This window comes from Macaca fascicularis, chromosome 18, assembly GCF_037993035.2.
Source record: "Macaca fascicularis isolate 582-1 chromosome 18, T2T-MFA8v1.1".
Taxonomy (NCBI): domain Eukaryota; kingdom Metazoa; phylum Chordata; class Mammalia; order Primates; family Cercopithecidae; genus Macaca; species Macaca fascicularis.
Window position 1 is genome coordinate 1,687,104 of NC_088392.1, and position 18,414 is coordinate 1,705,517.

At 39.8% G+C, this 18,414-nt stretch overlaps 1 protein-coding gene across 50 annotated transcripts in view; it reads right to left on the minus strand.

Annotated features, from left to right (window-relative positions):
* The window catches only part of ATP9B (ATPase phospholipid transporting 9B (putative)), a 296,871-nt gene that overhangs the window by 97,296 nt on the left and 181,161 nt on the right, over positions 1–18,414 (minus strand). The window lies entirely within an intron of this gene.

The window sequence follows — 18,414 nt, forward strand, 5'->3', positions numbered from 1 at the left end:
TAATCCTGTCAAGAAAGCAGACAGGATGTACTTACACCACAGAGTGAAACTGCTATTCAAATTCAAACAATTTTGACCCAGCAAAATGGCAATTCACATAGTTCAACTATTAATAAGTACACACTCATAAAACAGTCTTTAGGAATCACAGTCAATGAAGGAAGTCTGTATGTAAGTTAAAGAACATTAAATAATCATACTTTGACTTATCTGACCATGGAGTTTACATCTTAAAAATTCTATGTACTAGTCAGAAAGTAAGCCTTTGACAATTACACAGCTTTTTAAACCAGCACCTCACCATCTTTCGCTATCTAAAATCCAAACTAATCAAAGACACAAGCACTAAGTGAAGATGACCCAAAGCTCCCCTGCAAGATGACACTCAAGGCAGGACACAGCACCCACTTGGCCTCTTGTTGCAGGAGGGCTGCAGCTCCCTGGCAAGGAGGGCTGGCTGGCCATGCTGACGCCTGCAAATTACCCACCTGTTTGCCTCCAGTGCCTCCTACTAACAAATGGGCTAGAGACAAAACCTTTCTTTATCAGCTGTGCTGAAGAGTATGTGAACTGCTGCCTGTTAAATGTTGAGAGGAGTGTTTGACAGGCAGAAAAGGCTGAGGAAATGCTAAGGACATTCCTGCAAATGGTTACTAAATAGCAGGGCTGCTCCACATGAGTTTAGGGTGAGTGGGAGGCTTGAAGAAGGAAAAGAAAACACACATTTACATGAACTCCTCTTTGATTTGGGCTTTGGAGAAAGATTCTCTGTGAATCAGAAAAAGAAAGTGGAAGTCATGGGCCACTTAGCTAAAATGTTAGCAAGACTTAGGAGGGAAGGAGGCAGGCAAGGGGCAAGGTGGCCAAGAAATGACTGCCTTCCCGTACAGAAGAGAAAAAGGCTTGAAAGGGGGATCCGACTTCCTACTAAGCTTTTCATGGCTCTGATTCTTTGGCTCGGATATCTGCACTTTGGAAAACGTGGCTTTCTATCTGTGTGCTGTGTTCCTTCAGATTTGTGTCACGCTGTTTTGAACAGTGTCAGCCTGCCTCAGCTACTCTAATGCAAACGGGTTTCTGCTGTTAGCTCGGATTTCTGAAGAGCTCGCAGTTGCCACGGGGCTCAGGCGGTGGAAGCCAAAGGACCAGGATGGCCCTTCTGGGCGCCGCTCCTCAGTCACGAGGGGCCTCTGGCTCCTGAAACCATTTCCACGGTTACAAACTTACGCGGAGCTGTTGCATCACGGAATGTTAAATTATTTCACGGAATATAATAATTAGCACTGAAATATGGTAAGTTGAATACAAGTGCTCTTGGAAGATTATATAAAGCAGGAGCTACTCATGAAAAGGTGAGAGATCATCTTCAGGATGAAAAAAGTAAGTAGAACTACTGCAGAACGCAAGCTGACAGCTTACTAGCGAAACATCACTGAGCAAACTATACCCGACTTCAACCGAGACAATACATAGAGAGTATGTAATACCACATACAGCACATATAATACCACACAGGCTGCATACAACACCACACAGGACGCATCTAATACCACACAGGGAATATGTAATACCACATACAGCACATATATATAAATACCACACAGGCTGCATACAACACCACACAGGGAATATGTAATACCACATACAGCACATATATATAAATACCACACAGGCTGCATACACCACCACACAGGGAATATGTAATACCACATACAGCACATATATATAAATACCACACAGGCTGCATACAACACCACACAGGGAATATGTAATACCACATACAGCACATATATATAAATACCACACAGGCTGCATACAATACCACACAGGGAATATGTAATACCACATAGAGCACATATATATAAATACCACACAGGCTGCATACAACACCACACAGGGAATATGTAATACCACATACAGCACATATATATAAATACCACACAGGCTGCATACAACACCACACAGGGAATATGTAATACCACATACAGCACATATATATAAATACCACACAGGCTGCATACACCACCACACAGGACGCATCTAATACCACACAGGGAATATGTAATACCACATAGAGCACATATATATAAATACCACACAGGTTGCATACAACACCACACAGGATGCACCCAATACCACATAGGGAGTACGTCATACTAATAGGATGCATATACTACCACATAGGGCACATATACTACCACATGGGGTATTTAATACCACATAAGGAGTATATAATAACACATAGGGAGCATTTAATACTACACACAGACAGCTTATATGCATGTGATTCACATATATTTTGATTGTTAATACAGCAATCTGTTCTTTAACGTTAAAAATCTCCATGATGCTGAGATTTCAAACACTAAGTTGGCAGAGTATAACTATCACTGCTGAATTCTATGTAATTTTTAGTAATGTTCTAATTTTATAGAATTTTAAAACCTACTCGGCTGTAAAGTACTATACTGTAACATAATTTGTCACCCCCTCAATATATATTAAACCTAGTATTTTGAGAAGAATTATAGAAATGGATTATAAAGTAATAAATACCAGCTATATTTTAAGCTCATTTTGTTGCTAATTTAGCAACTGTGAAATTGTTACCAAGAGACCTATTCCAGGTAAGTGGAAAAGGTATCTGTCACTTCAGACAGTTACCTGAAGCAAAAGGCAATCATGATTTTTATGCAATATGAAAAATGAAATAAATGATCTTAAACAAATACTGTGTTGAGCAATGTTAGGAGTAGGAAGATAACGAACCTGTTGCACGCTACAGGAAGAAAGCATTCGTAAATCTCGGAATGTCAGCTCTCTTAATGACAGCTCCCTGTGATCCAAACAGTTCCTTCCGCTCCACAGCTACAAAAGTGTCTGAGGAGGTAACTTGGACTCTGAACAAATTTGAAGTGCATTTTCCTAAAATATACCATGCCATCTTATTTAGGCACCACGATGTTTGCTATATTTAAGCTCCAATTTGTTTTAATTAAACCTGCAGCATTTATCACCACCAGGTGAACCCAGTCCCACAACTTGTCTGAGAATCGCCCAAGATTCCCCTCAGGGAATGAATCTACCTGAAATAATTCACATGCGTTCCTCTGCCAGACTTATTTTTGGATTCTAATCTGAGCAAAATGAAACAGAAGTCATTTACGTCAGAATTTTTATCGAAAGAAATTAAAATCTTTTCCTATAAATCATAAAGCTGAAAGGACACAGAGGCCATTTGATCTGAATTTTCCCCAACATTTGTCACTCTGTGAAATCTTTAATTTTTTCATGACACATAAGGGAGGCAGAGGCTGGCACCCAAACATTCTCCCTGGGTGAATCCAGCCAGTGCGATCCATGGTGGACACAAGACTCAAGATGTCTAGGCCTAGTTTACACCTCTCTCTGGGCTTCCGACTGATACATGTTCTATTTCCTGTGTCTTAGATTCATCACAAACACCCTGAAACGAATAGATATACAACGGGTGTTAACAATCCCACTTCCTCCCTTACATGCCAAACAAAGTAAAACACGCACATGTACTCTTCCTCAGCGTGGAAAGTTTCTCCATCGTAACGACTGGCACGGCCACCTGCCGCTGCAGCCAGACACCAGGAGTAATCCAGTTCCCTTTTCCTTCCAGTGCCTGCAGCCAGGTCACCAAGAACCCCTGCCAGTCCAACCTCCTAAGTTCCACAGCCACTGGCCTTCAGCGCTCCACCGGGAGGAAGCAGGCAACTGTGTTTTACCTGAATTGATTCCTAATTTTCAAACCGTCTTAGACCAATAACAGACGTGATCTTTCTGAGCCTCAGTAACACCATCTGTCGAGTGCCATGGTCATTGTGTGGATTAGGAAGGATACATAAAAGGAGGTGACGGAGAGTTACAGTGGAGCAGGTAATCAATGAGAGGAAATGATCACTGGTCTGAAGAGTTAGAGGGTTTACGGCAAAGGAAGAGCCTGAGCTACAGTGGAGAGCTCAGGGAGAGGAGCAAGGAGCGTTATCTGTGCTGCGTTCAGTGGCGGGAGCTCAGGGAGGGGAGCGTATCTGTGCTGCGTTCAGTGGCGGGAGCTCAGGGAGGGGAGCGTATCTGTGCAGCATTGAGGGAAGGCTTCGGAGTGCAGATGTGCACCAGGCACATCATACATGTGTGCATACGGTGCATCAGGCACATCATACATGTGTGCATACGGTGCATCAGGCATGCACAGACACATAGCTCACATATGTTGTGTTGCTGGAACAAAGGCAGAGATACACCCTAAACATGGAAGCATGCTATTTGATCTGCATCCATTGCATAAGATGTAAGGATAAACAAAAGTTGTCTTGGGTCCTAAGACACAGAAAATACAGCAAAGTATTACAGAAAGTCATTTAAATTGGTGTAAGCAAAATTCTAAATCCCATTGTAATGTTTCTGAGTGGGTGTGGGAGGACTGAAGATTTGCAATAAAGTGGTGTTCTAGGAAGAGTGAACTGAGTACCAGCTTTGAAGATGAGTTGAATCAAAGAAAGACCAGAGGCAAGTGGCAAGCAAAAGACATTCCCAGCTGCACGTGCAGCTCACAGGGGCCGGTCTTCAGCACAGCCAACTCCCAGCCTCCTGCTCAGACTGACAGTAGCCCCTAGGACCAGGTCTTGTGGCAACTGGGAAACAGAGTGCCTCAGGGCTTCCCTCACACTCAGGACTCTTCCGACTTTCATGTGGGAAGTCACTGTGAAATACACAGAGGGGCCTGGGCCTAAACCCTGGGGACAAATGGGGTTTCATTCCCCAGGCAAGCCCAAGGACACTGTTTGAAAAGTATTCTGGTTGGTTGAGAATGAATCAAAATCGCAAACTCAGGAATGGGGGAAAGGTGAGCACTGAGATTAATGACTCCATGTTGTTAAGCAAACATGGGTACCAACCTGAAAGGATGGCCACCGTTGCTTGTTGAAAATAGGATTTCCATATTAAAAGAAAATAACTATAAAATTAGGGTTTGTAGATACAGATTAAATGATCAAATACTAGGAAGTACAAAGGAGGAAAAAAGAGTAAATGAAGATTAAACTCCTCACGATATTTAAGAGGGGTCACACGTTATTGTTTGGTTCTCGACTTTGATATTTGAAATCAAGGTTTAAATATGTATTTGATAAAGTCAAGCAGTGGCAAATTTTAAGAGAGTTTTGCAATTTTCAAATAATTTAAAAATTTTAAAGTAAAATATATTCTGTATAGCAGTACGAATATATACACAGTACACACACACACACACACACACACAGCTGCCACATAGAATACATGAATGTGTGCATATAAATATAAATGAACACACAAGAATGCAGAAGCAAGGCTGAACACCTATGCCAGGATTGTGAAAGGAAGAAATATTCCTATTAAAGGCTAGCACTTTCAGCTTAAAAATAAATAAAATAAATACCGATTTATGCAATTTAAGAGCTACACCTTAAAACAAAATGTCTCCAAAAGGCTAAGAATAAAGGAATGGCAAAGATAAAAGGCAAATCCCCCAAAACCAAGCAGGTTGTGATTGTGTTAAGTACTAATAACAAAGCTAACCAGGCAAAAGGGAGCCGGTTAAAGGCCGCAGGGAGGATAAGCAGGAGCTTTTCAAGGTCAGAAAAGCTTAGTTTTCTATCCAACGGTAACACTAACCTCAGTAAAACTACAAAGGCAAGGATGCGCCTCAGGGAAGGCAGGGCTAGCAGGTGCAGGTCAGTGAGCCTGCTTCTGGAGCTGAAGTCAGGTTCCCGTTTCCTGAACACATTTCCAGTGACTTGAAATCTTGAATGAAGATGCTCCAAGGCAGAAGCAAGTGTGTATGTCTTAAGAAATGAACCTCCATCTCTGTTCCCAAATAAGTCCTATAATTAGTTTTTCAAATACGATTACCAAAAACACCTACCATAACAACAAACACTACCATACAACACAGAGCAAAACAAGACGCCACAAGCAAGAGCCAGAAGACCAAGATACAACATAAAAAGATTGACAAAGGTATCCAATACTGATACAGATTATAAAACAAATGGATACATAAAAAAATTTCAGAATGTTTGCGTGGAATAGGCAACTTTAAAAATAAAATAATGTGATAAAGAAACCAACCAGAATTTTTAGAACTAAGAAATATCAATAATTAAAATTAAGAAATTCATTAGTTTAACAGCTGATTACACACAGTCAAAAAATGAGTAACTTGTTAGACAGGTCAGTGAGGACGATACAAAATGAAGTGTGGAAGCAAAAAAAGTGGCAAGTGCAGCAGCAAGAGCAGCGGAAACAAAGGCGCGGCGAGGACAGCGACCAAGCCCTGACCTCACGTCCCGCGCAGGACGTGACAGGCGGGGACACAGTGAGGACATCGACCAAGCCCTGACCCCACGTCCCAGAGTGGGACGTGACAGGCGGGGATGGGGCAGCATCTGAAGAGATGATGGCGAACTTTCTAGAATGTATAAAAGAATCTACGGAGTCAAGAAGCCCAACAAATCCTAAGCACTGTTTAAAAAGAAACATTGTACCTCAACACATTATGTACGGTAGAGCATTATGTACGGTAGAGCAGACAATGCCACCAATGAGGAGAGGATGGAAAAGCAGCTGGAAGAGATGGATGGACCCAAAGAAGTAAAGTCTTAAAAGCAGTTACAGAAGCCAAAAAAGGTGACACCTAGAATTCTATACCCAATGAAACTATTTTCCAAGAAGGATGACCAAGCGAGAATTGAGAGTTCCCAACAGACCAGCACCAAAAGCACAAAAGTGAACACATTTCTGACAGAAGGAAAATTATTCTACATAGAAGGTCTAAGATGCAAGAACACATTACAAACTGAAATGTGGATAAAACAAAATGATAGAGAATGTATAAACAACATCAGTGATATTGTTAGGTTTAAGAATAACTAGGCTTTTCTTTGGGGTTTAAGAACAACTAGAATTAAAATAAGTGACAAAAATGGTGTAAGTCCAGAAGGGAGCAAATTAAGTTAAATGCTCAAGGGAACTGACTTTTAACTCTGATAAGTTAAGAAGGTTTTTAACTTCTAGAGTAACTACTAAAAGAACAGAAACCACTTACATAACTTCTAAACTGCTGGAGAAAAAAGTTGCATTACAAAAAAAATAATAAAATGGCAAGAAAGGAGAAAAATATTGAACAGGTAAGTAATATTAAAAGCACAAAATAAAATAGCAGATTTAAACTAAAAATATAAACAATATTATAATAATTGCATATGCACTAAATACTCTAGTCAAAAATTATCAAAGTTAGATAAAAATTAAACTAATTACAAGATGGCATGCTAATACAAGATGTATGCTAATTACAAGAGACACATAAAAATAAACATACAGAGAAGCTGAAAGTAAAAAGATGGAAAAAGATATGCTAAAGAAATTAAAGACAGCTGGCATTGCTACATTAACACAAAACAAAGTAGAATTTAATGCAAAAAGCTTTAGTAGAGATAAAGAAAGTCACTTTATAATGAGAAACTGCTTAATTCACTAGGAATAGATAACAATTTAAATTTGTATGCATCCAATATCAAAGCCACAAAACATAAAATACTAAACAGAATTCCAAGGAAAAATAGACAAATTCACAATACTGATGAGAGATTTTGACACATTTCAGCAACTTTTATGAAAGAGAAAGACCCTAGTGGTAGACAGAAACTAAAAAACAAGATTAAGAATCTTGACCTATCACGCAGACGAAATCATATGACCAACAATTTGGAATCCAAGTTGTTTTGAAGCACACAAAGAATGTTTATAAAAATGAACTAAATTTTGGACCCTACAACAAGTCTCAACACATTTCACAGATCTGAAGTTAAAAAGGTATGTCCTCTGAGAAAAATACAATCAAACTATGAACAAAGATGTATTAGAAATTTCTCAACTATGCTTATAAATTAAGATAAGAAATAAGCTTGTAATAAGCATGGGTCAAAGATGAAATCACAGTCGAAATTAAAATATTCTGTACTTAACAATAACAAAATACTACAAATGAAACTACAATACAAAAATACTACATATGAAAACTTCTGAAACGTAACCAAATTAGTACTTACAGAAAAATTTATAGCCTCCAATACATATATTCACAAAGGGGGGAGAAGGTGAACACTAATCAAGGAGGAAATAGACAAGTGAGAAAACACTAATGAAATAGAAAAATAATACACAGCACAAAGAATCCGTAAAGACAAGAGTAGGTATTTCCATAAGAAATGAAAGTTGGCAAACCTATTGGAAGAGTAGTCAGGAAAAAAAAGAAAGCGGAAAGGGCAGAAATAACAAGTATGAATAATTAAAAAGGTTGATATCACAGATCCTATATATGTCAGGGATAACAGGAAAATATGAACAAACTGTTGTAAATAAAACTGAAAATTTAAATACCTGATTATGAATTGAAAACTGTAACTTTGCAAAACTGACTCAAGAAATTAAAACCTTGAATAGTTCCATACCTAAATAGTCCCATAACTAAATCAAATGTGTCAAAAATGTTTCCACAGTCAAAAGCTGAGGCCCACATGGACTTCTTATGTAAATGTTCAAGAAATAAACAATTCCAATTTTAGATAAATTATTTTAGAGAAAGAAAATGAGAAAAAAATGTTTTTATGAGACTAGCATAATCCAGATACCAAACTCCACAAGAATGGTATGAAAAATAAAAATTACAAGTCCATTTCACTCCTGTAAATCAATGTAAAAATCTCACAGAAAATACAAGCAAATGGAATTTAATAATAAACAAAATAGTAATATACCATGATCATGTTGGGGTTTTGCCCCTAGAAATACAAGGTTGGTATGACACTAGAAAGTCAATCAATATAATTTGCCATGTTAATACATTAGAGAAGAAAAATTTGAAGATGAAAAATCTTCAATAGATTTAGAAAAATATTTCCTAGAATATTTTCATGATTTAAAACAACTTTTAGCAAAATAGGAACAGAAAAATGTCAATGTATTAAAAGGCTTCTATAAACAAACTTATAGCATACTTAAATGACACTGTTGAAAGTTTTGCCTTTGAGGATGGGAACAAAAGAAGAATGTTTATTGTAATCACTTTTCTTTAGCAACATACTGAAGATCTTTGCTGCAGAAACAAGGAAAAGAAATAAATGGTGCAAAGAACTGGAACAAAAAAAAAGCTGTCATTATTTACTGATGATATGATTATATATAGAAAAAAATCAATACACCTGAATTAATAACTAAAATAGGGATTTTTACCAAAATTGATAGTCAATAATTTTATAAAAATTAAGTTTATTTCTTTACATCAGCAAAGAGAGAGGAAATGGTTCTTTTAAGAATGATATTTACAGTATCATTTAAAAAATCTCAAGTATCTAAGAACTGCTCTAACAAAATTTGAGAAGACTTATTTTAGAGAAGACTTAAATAATACTGGGAGATACACCATATTCATGGCCGAGAAGAGCCAAAACACTCTTAAAGAACACAAGGATGAATGGAACAGAATAGAGAACCCAGAAATAAGACTGCATACTTACAACCATCTGATCTTCCACAAACCTGACAAAAACAAGATATGAGAAAAGGACTTCCTATTCAATAAATGGTGCTGAGATAACTGGCGGGCCATTTGCAGGAGAGAGAAACTGGACCCTTTCTTTACATCATATACAAAAATGAACTTAAGATGAATTAAAGACTTAAATGCAAAACCCCAAACTATAAAACTCCTGGATGACAACCTAGGTAGTGACATTCAGGACACTGGCACGGGTGAAGATTTCGTGACAAAGACACCAAAAGCAACTGCAACGAAAGCAAAAATTGACACATGAGATCTCAATAAACTAAAGAATCTCTGCACATCAAAAGAAACTTATCAGCAGAGTAAACAGACAACCTACAGAGTGGGAGAAAATTTTTTTGCAAACTACACATCTGACAAAGGTTTAATATCCAGCATCTAAAAGGGACTTAAACAAATTTACAAGAAAAAAACTAACAACCCCACTAAAAAGTAGGCAAAGGACGAACAGACACTTTTCAAAAGAAGACAAACACGTGGCCAACAATCATATGAAAAAAAGCTCAACATTGGGCTGGGCGCGGTGGCTCACGCTTGTAATCCCAGAACTTTGGGAGGCCGAGGCGGGTGGATCACGAGGTCAAGAGTTCGAGACCAGCCTGACCAACATGGAATAACCTAAATGCCCATCAATGATAGAATGGATAAAGAAAATGTGGTACATCTACATCATGGAATACTATACAGCCATAAAAAAGAATGAGCTCATGTCCTTTGCAGGAACATGGATGGAGCTAGAGGCCATTATCCTTAGCAAACTAATGCAGAAACAAAAAACCAAATACCACATGTGCTCACTTATAACTAGGAGCTAAATGGTGAGAACACACTAAATGTGAGAACACACAGAGGAGAAAAATGCACACTGGGGCCTATTAGAGGGTGGAGGGTGGGAGGAGGGAGAGGATCAGCAAAAATAACTAATGAGTACCAGGCTTAACACCTGGGTGATGAAATAATCTATACAACAAACCCCCATGACACAAGTTTGCCTATATAACAAACCTGCATATGAGGACAGAATTGTTCTATCAAATGTCAAACCATTATAAAAGTCTATTAACACACACAGTTTGTTATTTGGTGGGAATACAAAAACAGTCCAAGGGAACAGAACAGGTAACCCAAACAGGCCCATGTGTATACAAATGCTTGGTACATGGCAGATGGGGCACTAGATCACTGGGAAAAGTCTTTTCTATAACTGGTGCTGAGACAATTGGTTTGCAAAAATATGGTATTTAAAAACTGTACTTCACACCATATATATTTAAAAAAACAAAAAACACTTATAGTGGTCAAAGGAAAAACAGTTAAGCTTCTAGAAGATAATGTAAAAGGAGAGCTTCATCTCCTTGGAGTAGGGAAGGGTTTTTTAAACAACATAAAAAGTGATAATAAAAAAAAACTTCATATATTTGGCATGTAAAATCAACAACTGTTTTTTCATAATTTCACCAATGGGTGGGTAAAAAGTCAAACTACAGATTGAGAAAGATATCAGCAAAACATAAGCCGAGAAAGCCTTGGCATCTAAAATAGATAACTGCAAGCTGCTCAGAACACCAGACAAAAGACTTAGAAAGTTCACAAAAGAGAAAATCTAAATAGCCAATATATATGGGCATAATTGTTTAGTCTCACTATCAAGCTGGGAAACGATCATTAAAACTGCAGTGAGAAACTCACTTATACTAAGTGTTGCTGAGAATGTGAACTACTCTTGACATTGATGTTGGAATGGCAAACTGGTACAACCACTTTGAAGAACAGTTAAAACATTATCTGGTAAATTTGGCAAATGATATAGCCAAGTAGTGCCTCTCCTAGATACCTTATACCAGGGTGCCAATGTGTGGAATACACATTCATGGAATGTTAATAGCAGCACTGCTGCCCACTGTAAAAAAACTGGAAGCAACCCAAACCCCGAAACAGCGGATATACTGGATACACTAGATACACTGGAATGTGCTCATGCAAGAGAATGACAAGCTGCAAGAAACGAGAAGAGGACAACACAACCTCCTGCACGCAGCCATGTTAAACAAAAGGAATAAGACAAAAAGAAAACATCCAGTATGATTTCAATTATAGAAACTAACAAAACAGGAAAAACTAATTCACAACTGACTCTCAAACAACACAGGCTTGAACTGTGGAAGTCCACTCAGACACGGACTCTTTTTAGCAACTCAAGTCAACCCTCCGTATCTGAGGGCTCTGCATCTGCAACCAAACATGCATCAAAACACAGTATTCCTGGGAGGCGACCCCCGCAGATACAGATGGTCCACCTGTCCTATGGATAGGTTTTGCAGGGCTCACCGTGGGACTTGGGCATGCATAGGTTCTGGTATCCATGGAGGCTGCTGGAACCAATCCCCCATGGGTACCAAGAGATGACTGCATATATTTATATATGCAATTTTTAAGTGACAAACCTTTAGGAAAAGCAAGAAATTAACAATAAAAGCAGCATTCCATAATGTATACATACACCAAAACATTATATTGTATCTCATAAATAGATATAATTCTCTATTAAAAATGAAATGAAAACTTTAAAGCCCACACATTTCAAAACAAAACAATGCTCAAAGGCTGCTGAAGCAGCCCGTGCAACGAAAAGTAGTAACTTTTTTGATAGATTAAAACAAATTTGTTAACTATAATTTTTTAAAGCCAAGACAGTGATTATTTCAAAAGAAATGAAATGAATTGTGCAAAAATGTATCTTCTAAGCCAATATAAAAACTGGCACATAATTCATGCTATAACTAATAAGAGATTTATACAGAAAAAGTATAAAAGGAAACATCTTAAACGTGTATGGCACCTTAACTCTGAAACTGCGTGAAGATAATGGTGCTAAGTGCTAGATGGTTTTTGCAGCCACGCTGGACCCTCAGGGTTCATATATGGAACCCCTGGCATATGTGCCACGTAAAGGGGATGGACTGTGGTATTAGTAAAGCAGTATTAACCAGTTTTCCTGTCACAGCATCTCCACTGACCTTAAAATCTGGAATACATGCTTCATCGTAGAAATTTTTCAAATTGTTTCCCCAAACAGTCTTAGAAACCTCTTCATTTTTCTGAATTTTCTGAGTTCAAATAAGCAAACCGGAAAAAGGGGCTCTTTAGCCAAAATTACTTCTGAACTATGCCCTTTTTCTATCAAATGACTTCTCTGTTCCCCAGCACTATTTCCACAATTAGAGGCAATAAGGTTTGTATATATAAAATAAAACTTTGTTTTATTTCAACTTTATATAAAACTAGTGATGAGAGTTCATGAGTTAGCCATGCTCAGTAACTAAAAACTTAACATAAAGATAAATTATAGAAAAATATTTTTTTCCTAAAGAAAAATATATTATTAAAAAAAAAAAAAACCTCTAAACAACCTTGAACATTTAGGGACAGGTTTTTGGCTTTTGTTGAGGGCTAGGTTGTGGGGAGAGGAGGAGGAAGTAATTTAAAGTTTTAGATAATTTTTACTTCTATGGAGAGAAAGAGCAGGGAAAGGAGAGGGAGGGAGGGGAACAGGGTGTCCAGATGAAGATGCTGAGGACTGAGCTGCAGGGCCCCGAGGGTGCGCGCCATTCATCCCTGCACGCTCACACACAGCGGCACGGGGCGTGTACTAAGCTGAATGGCCCATCGCAATACCTTCCCAAAAGCATATACTTGGATGTTGAGTAAATGAAGAACCATTACACATTCAACTAAGTGTTCAGCATGCAGAAGGCTGAGCTGCCTATTAAAAAGTGAGAGCTTAGCAGGACACTTAGCAGGACAAGGAGACATCCTCCCACAACACTCAAGGAACAACAGGCAGAAAGGAAACACTCCTGAATATTGGGAAACTGAACTGTTTCTTACAAGCCAAACAGTAGCCATGGGACGCTGTAGCATCTCACCCTTCCTGACGCTACCTTGCCAAGAGCAGGGGATGAAGCATTTTGTAAAAAATGACTCTATGTGGTGTGCTGGTTTCTTAAAGATGCCATCACTAGATGTCTTACAGCAACAGAATTCTATTTTCTCACCATCTGGAAGGTGTGGGCAGAGCTGTTTCCTCCGGGACACTGGTCGGGGGTGGGGCGGGGTGGGGAGGGTGGAGGTGGGCTGTTCTGCCTCTCTCCAGCTCTGGGTCTGCTCACAGTCCTTGGCATGCCCTGGCTTGTAGCGGAATCATTCCAGTTTCTGCCACTGTCTTCACCTCACCTTCTCCTTGATATATTCCTACTCCTTTGATTACAAGGACATTCACTGCAATTAGGGCCTACTCTAATTCAGGATGGTCTCGTTTAGAGATCATTATCTTAATCATATCTGCAAAGACTCTTTTCTCAAGTAAGGTTCCATTCACAGATTTCATGTGGGCACATGTTTTGGGGACCATCACTGCATGCATGGGAGTCCACCCTCTAGCATTCCCCAAATTTACATCAGTCCCAATACATTTACCCCATCCCAATATCCCAAATGTCTCAGCCTACTATAGCATCAACATTAAGTCCAAAATCTCATCCAAACCGCATCTGCTCAAATGTCCCAAATCTCATCATTTAAACCATCTAAATTAGGTATGTGTGAGACACTGGCCATGGTCCATCCTGGGACCTAAATTCCTCTCCACCTGTGGACCTGTGAAACTAGAAAACAAGCTATCTGCTCCCAAAATACAGTGGTGGCACAAGGATAGATAGATATTTCCATTCCAAATGGGAGAAACTGGAAGGAATGTAAGATCACTGATCCCAAGCAAGTCTGAAATTCAGCAAGGCAAACTCTGTCAGGTTTGAAGAGCTGAGAATAACAGAATAACTGCGTCTCAGTACCCCTTAGGCTGACAGCTCCGTGACCTCTGCACTACCCATGTCAATTCTGACCCTGGGGTCATTCTTCCTCTTTCTGAAAGGGAGCACGTGCTGGCAGCCAGTAGCTCTATCAAGCTGTTCCCTGCCTATAAGATTTTGGGAGTCCAACAGACTTCTCTCATCTCATCCTGTCTCTGTTCCTTTAGGTCAAGCTGGTAGTTTCTGCTGATAAAACACGATGGGTCTCCTGTGTATACCCTGAGAGTCCACACTATTAGAAAACAGACTCCAACACAGATCCTTCTTGGATAGCCCCTCTCTATTCCTGGTTTCTGCAGAGTACATCCTTTAGTCAGCTCCTGAGAGGGTCTGGCTCTGTGTCCCCACCCAAATCTCATCTTGAATTGTAATCCCCATGTGTAGAGGGAGACAGGTGATTGGATCATGGGGGCGGTTTCCTCTATGCTGTTCTCGTGATAATGAATGAGTTCTCGTGAGGTCTGATGGTTTGATGAGTGTGGGATGGTTCCTCCTTCACATGCTCACACCTTCTCCTGCTGCCTTGTCATGATAATGAGTTCTTCTGAGATCTGATGGTTTGATGAGTGTGGGATAGTTCCTCTGATGGTTTGATGAGTGTGTGATGGTTCCTCCTTCACATGCTCACACCTCCTGCTGCCGTGTTGTGATAATGAGTTCTCATGAGGTCTGATGGTTTGATGAGCGTGTGACAGTTCCTCTGATGGTTTGGTGAGTGTATGATGGTTCCTCCTTCACATGCTCACACTTTCTCCTGCTGCCTTGCGAAGGTGCCTACTTCCCCTTCCACCATGATTGCAAGTTTCCTGAGGCCTCCCCAGCCATGCAGAACTGTGAGTCAATTCAATCTCCTTTGTTTATCAATTACCCAGTCTAGTGTAGTATCTTCACAGCAGCGTGAGAACGGACTAATACCTGCCTCTAATCTATCTCTTCAAAGAGCAAAACGCCACCTGGACACACCCTTGGTGAATGCTTTCCAAACAATGAATCTCCCAATATTAGCATTTTATGCAATCTGGATAGGCTCCAAATTTTCCAAATCATCAATACCTGAATATCACATCTAGGTCAAAAGAAGTTGAAAACACTCTTTTCACCAAGCATTCTACCTGGAAAATGAGGTCTTACTAAAGCTGTTTGGTAAATTAGCAAAAACCTGTAAAATGTCACAGAAAGGGTACCTAACCGAAAAGCAACCTGATAAAGCTCCTAAAAGTTTTCCTTCAGAAAAGTTCTTTCCTAAATCCAGGAGCAATGACTGCTGTGCCTGTGCTGCCTGACACTTTTGGTCTTCCGGGGGTGTGCCGACTGCACAGAGCTCTGGGGGTCCCCAGTACATCTGCTCTGGAAGCTCATGGGCAAGCATCCCCACGCTCACTGGGTCGGATGCCAGACCCCTGGTAAATAAGAAACTGTGTCTCCCAAGCCACACACACCCTGCACCTTCAGTGCTTTCAACAAAGTCGCTGTATTGACAAGAGGTTCCTCGGTGTTCTCGGAAGGACAAAGCCGCTGTATTGACAAGAGGTTCCTCGGTGTTCTCAGAAGTACAAAGCCGCTGTATTGACAAGAGGTTCCTCGGTGTTCTCGGAAGGACAAAGCCGCTGTATTGACAAGAGGTTCCTCGGTGTTTGCAGAAGGAACACCTTTATCACTCTGTCAAACAACATTCTGCCTGTAACACCCACATATGTCTCATGTGGGAGTAAAAACACTGACCCACACTGGTAGACAGTTTTTGCATTATCAACTACACTGGTATACAGCATTTCAAAGCATATGGACGAAAGAGGTAATAATTAAAGAGGGAAGTAACTGCAAGTCCCTGACCTCAGAGAACTTTAAATGAATACAGAATTCTGATAATCAATTTTCCTTTTCTTATGAGAGATGCACAGGATTTAGGGAACATGTACGAATTTTAGAATTACAAAAGTAAAAGTTAAATACTATAATATTTTCCTTTGAAATTTACAATGTAAATTATATCAAGTAACTCAAAATATTTTACTTCATATAAGAGGAATTTTTATAAAACAGCTTAACTCTCTTAAATTTGAAAAGCCCTTTAAGAGTGTTAGGACAACAGAGAAAAAAAGCACTTTACTTGGGAAGCCGAGGTGGGCAGATCACAAGGTCAGGAGATAAAGACAATCCTGGCTAATATGGTGAAACCCCATCTCTACTAAAAATACAAAAAATTAGCCGGGCATGGTGGCGGGCGCCTGTAGTCCCAGCTACTTGGGAGGCTGAGGCAGGAGAATGGCGGGAACCCGGGAGGCGGCGATTGCAGTGAGCCAAGATGGCGCCACCGCACTCCAGCCTGGGCAACAGAGCGAGACTCGATCTCAAAAAGAAAAAAAAGAAAAAAGCACTTTACTTTTCAGATTTGCATACCATGCAAAACCAAAACATATTTTAGAAGTCTTACCTTTTATTCAATTCAAAAGCATATTTAGCAAATACTAGAACATGTCATTATTCGTATTTTACGTCAACTTTGCAAAAGGAAAACAAACTTGGCTTTAATCAAATGTGAACTTTAACGCCCCGAATCAGTGTCCTGTGCTTTTGACATCAGCGGATCTCACCCCGCGTGCACCCTGTGTCACTGCATCCTGAGTGAGAGAAACACGGCAGAGCCTTGTGTTGAAGTGGTGTGACATGTTCTGAAGCCAAACAGAGGGGAAGTGACAGTTCTGCCCCGAAAGCCTCTCCAAGCATGACCGAACATGCTAAACATCAAACTGTTGACTGAAAAACCAGAGCAAGAGAGACCTGCAGAAAGCCTGCTATCGTCCTCATTTTCTAAGCAGACACTAGAGGAGGATACACAGACTTAATCTGGGTTGTGGGTATTTTTTGTAGATATAAATATGCATAGTCGTATTTGTAAGTCTGTATAAATACACTGGAAATGTTTTGACAGAATTTGAGTAGAGACAGCAGGATTACAGATCATACTTACCATCTTCTCTTATTATTAGTTTTTTCTTTCTTTCGAGACAGGCTCTTGCTCTGCTGCCCAGGCTGGAGTACAGTGGCGTGATCTCAGCTCACTGCAGCCTCCACCTCTGGGGCTGATGCGATCCTCCTGCCTCAGCCTCCCAACTAGCTAGGACTACAGGCGCATGCCACCGTGCTTGGCTAATTTTTTGTTTGTTTGTTTGTTTGTTTTGGAGAGACCAGGTTTCACCATATTGCCCATGCTGGTCTCTAACTCCTGGACTCAAGCTATTCGCCTGCCCTATTTTCTATTTTGTTTTACTATAAATACATATAATTACGAAGGTATGAAAACAAAAATTAGTTTTAGTTAAAAAATGCTTATTACATAAACTAATTTTCATAACTATAATTAATCTTTCTTGCTAACCGGATACAGGAAAAAGGTCAAATCTTTCTATATTATTTTACTAAAGAAAGAAATAACTGGAGATAGTCCATATAAATAAAATATTTCACTAAAACATAATAAAAGTCCCAATACTGTTCAATAGTTTCTGTCAGTTAAAGACAGAGGTACTCTGGATACAAAAGGAAGCAAAGCTCTCATTAGGCCTTTTACGCAGTGAAAGAGAAGCAGTCTTGAAAGGAACATCATGTGACATTCTAGAACTGAAAGAAATCAACTGACATTAAGAAAAATCAAATTAAAGAGAGCAAAAAACAAGGAATTCCTAGAAAAAGATGTGTTTGCTCGACAGACACGGGAGCAGGTGCCCTGTGCTGGAGGCTGCGGAGGCTGAGCTGGAGTGCACGTGTGCCAGCCACCGGCCGTCTCTGCTGTGCTGGGACAATGTGCTTTCTCTGCCAAGACATTTTCCCCAGGTCTTCCACGGTGGCCTCATCATGCGGACCGCTGCTTAATGAGCACCCGGCCAGGGAAGGCCCACATTGCTCTGAAGGCCT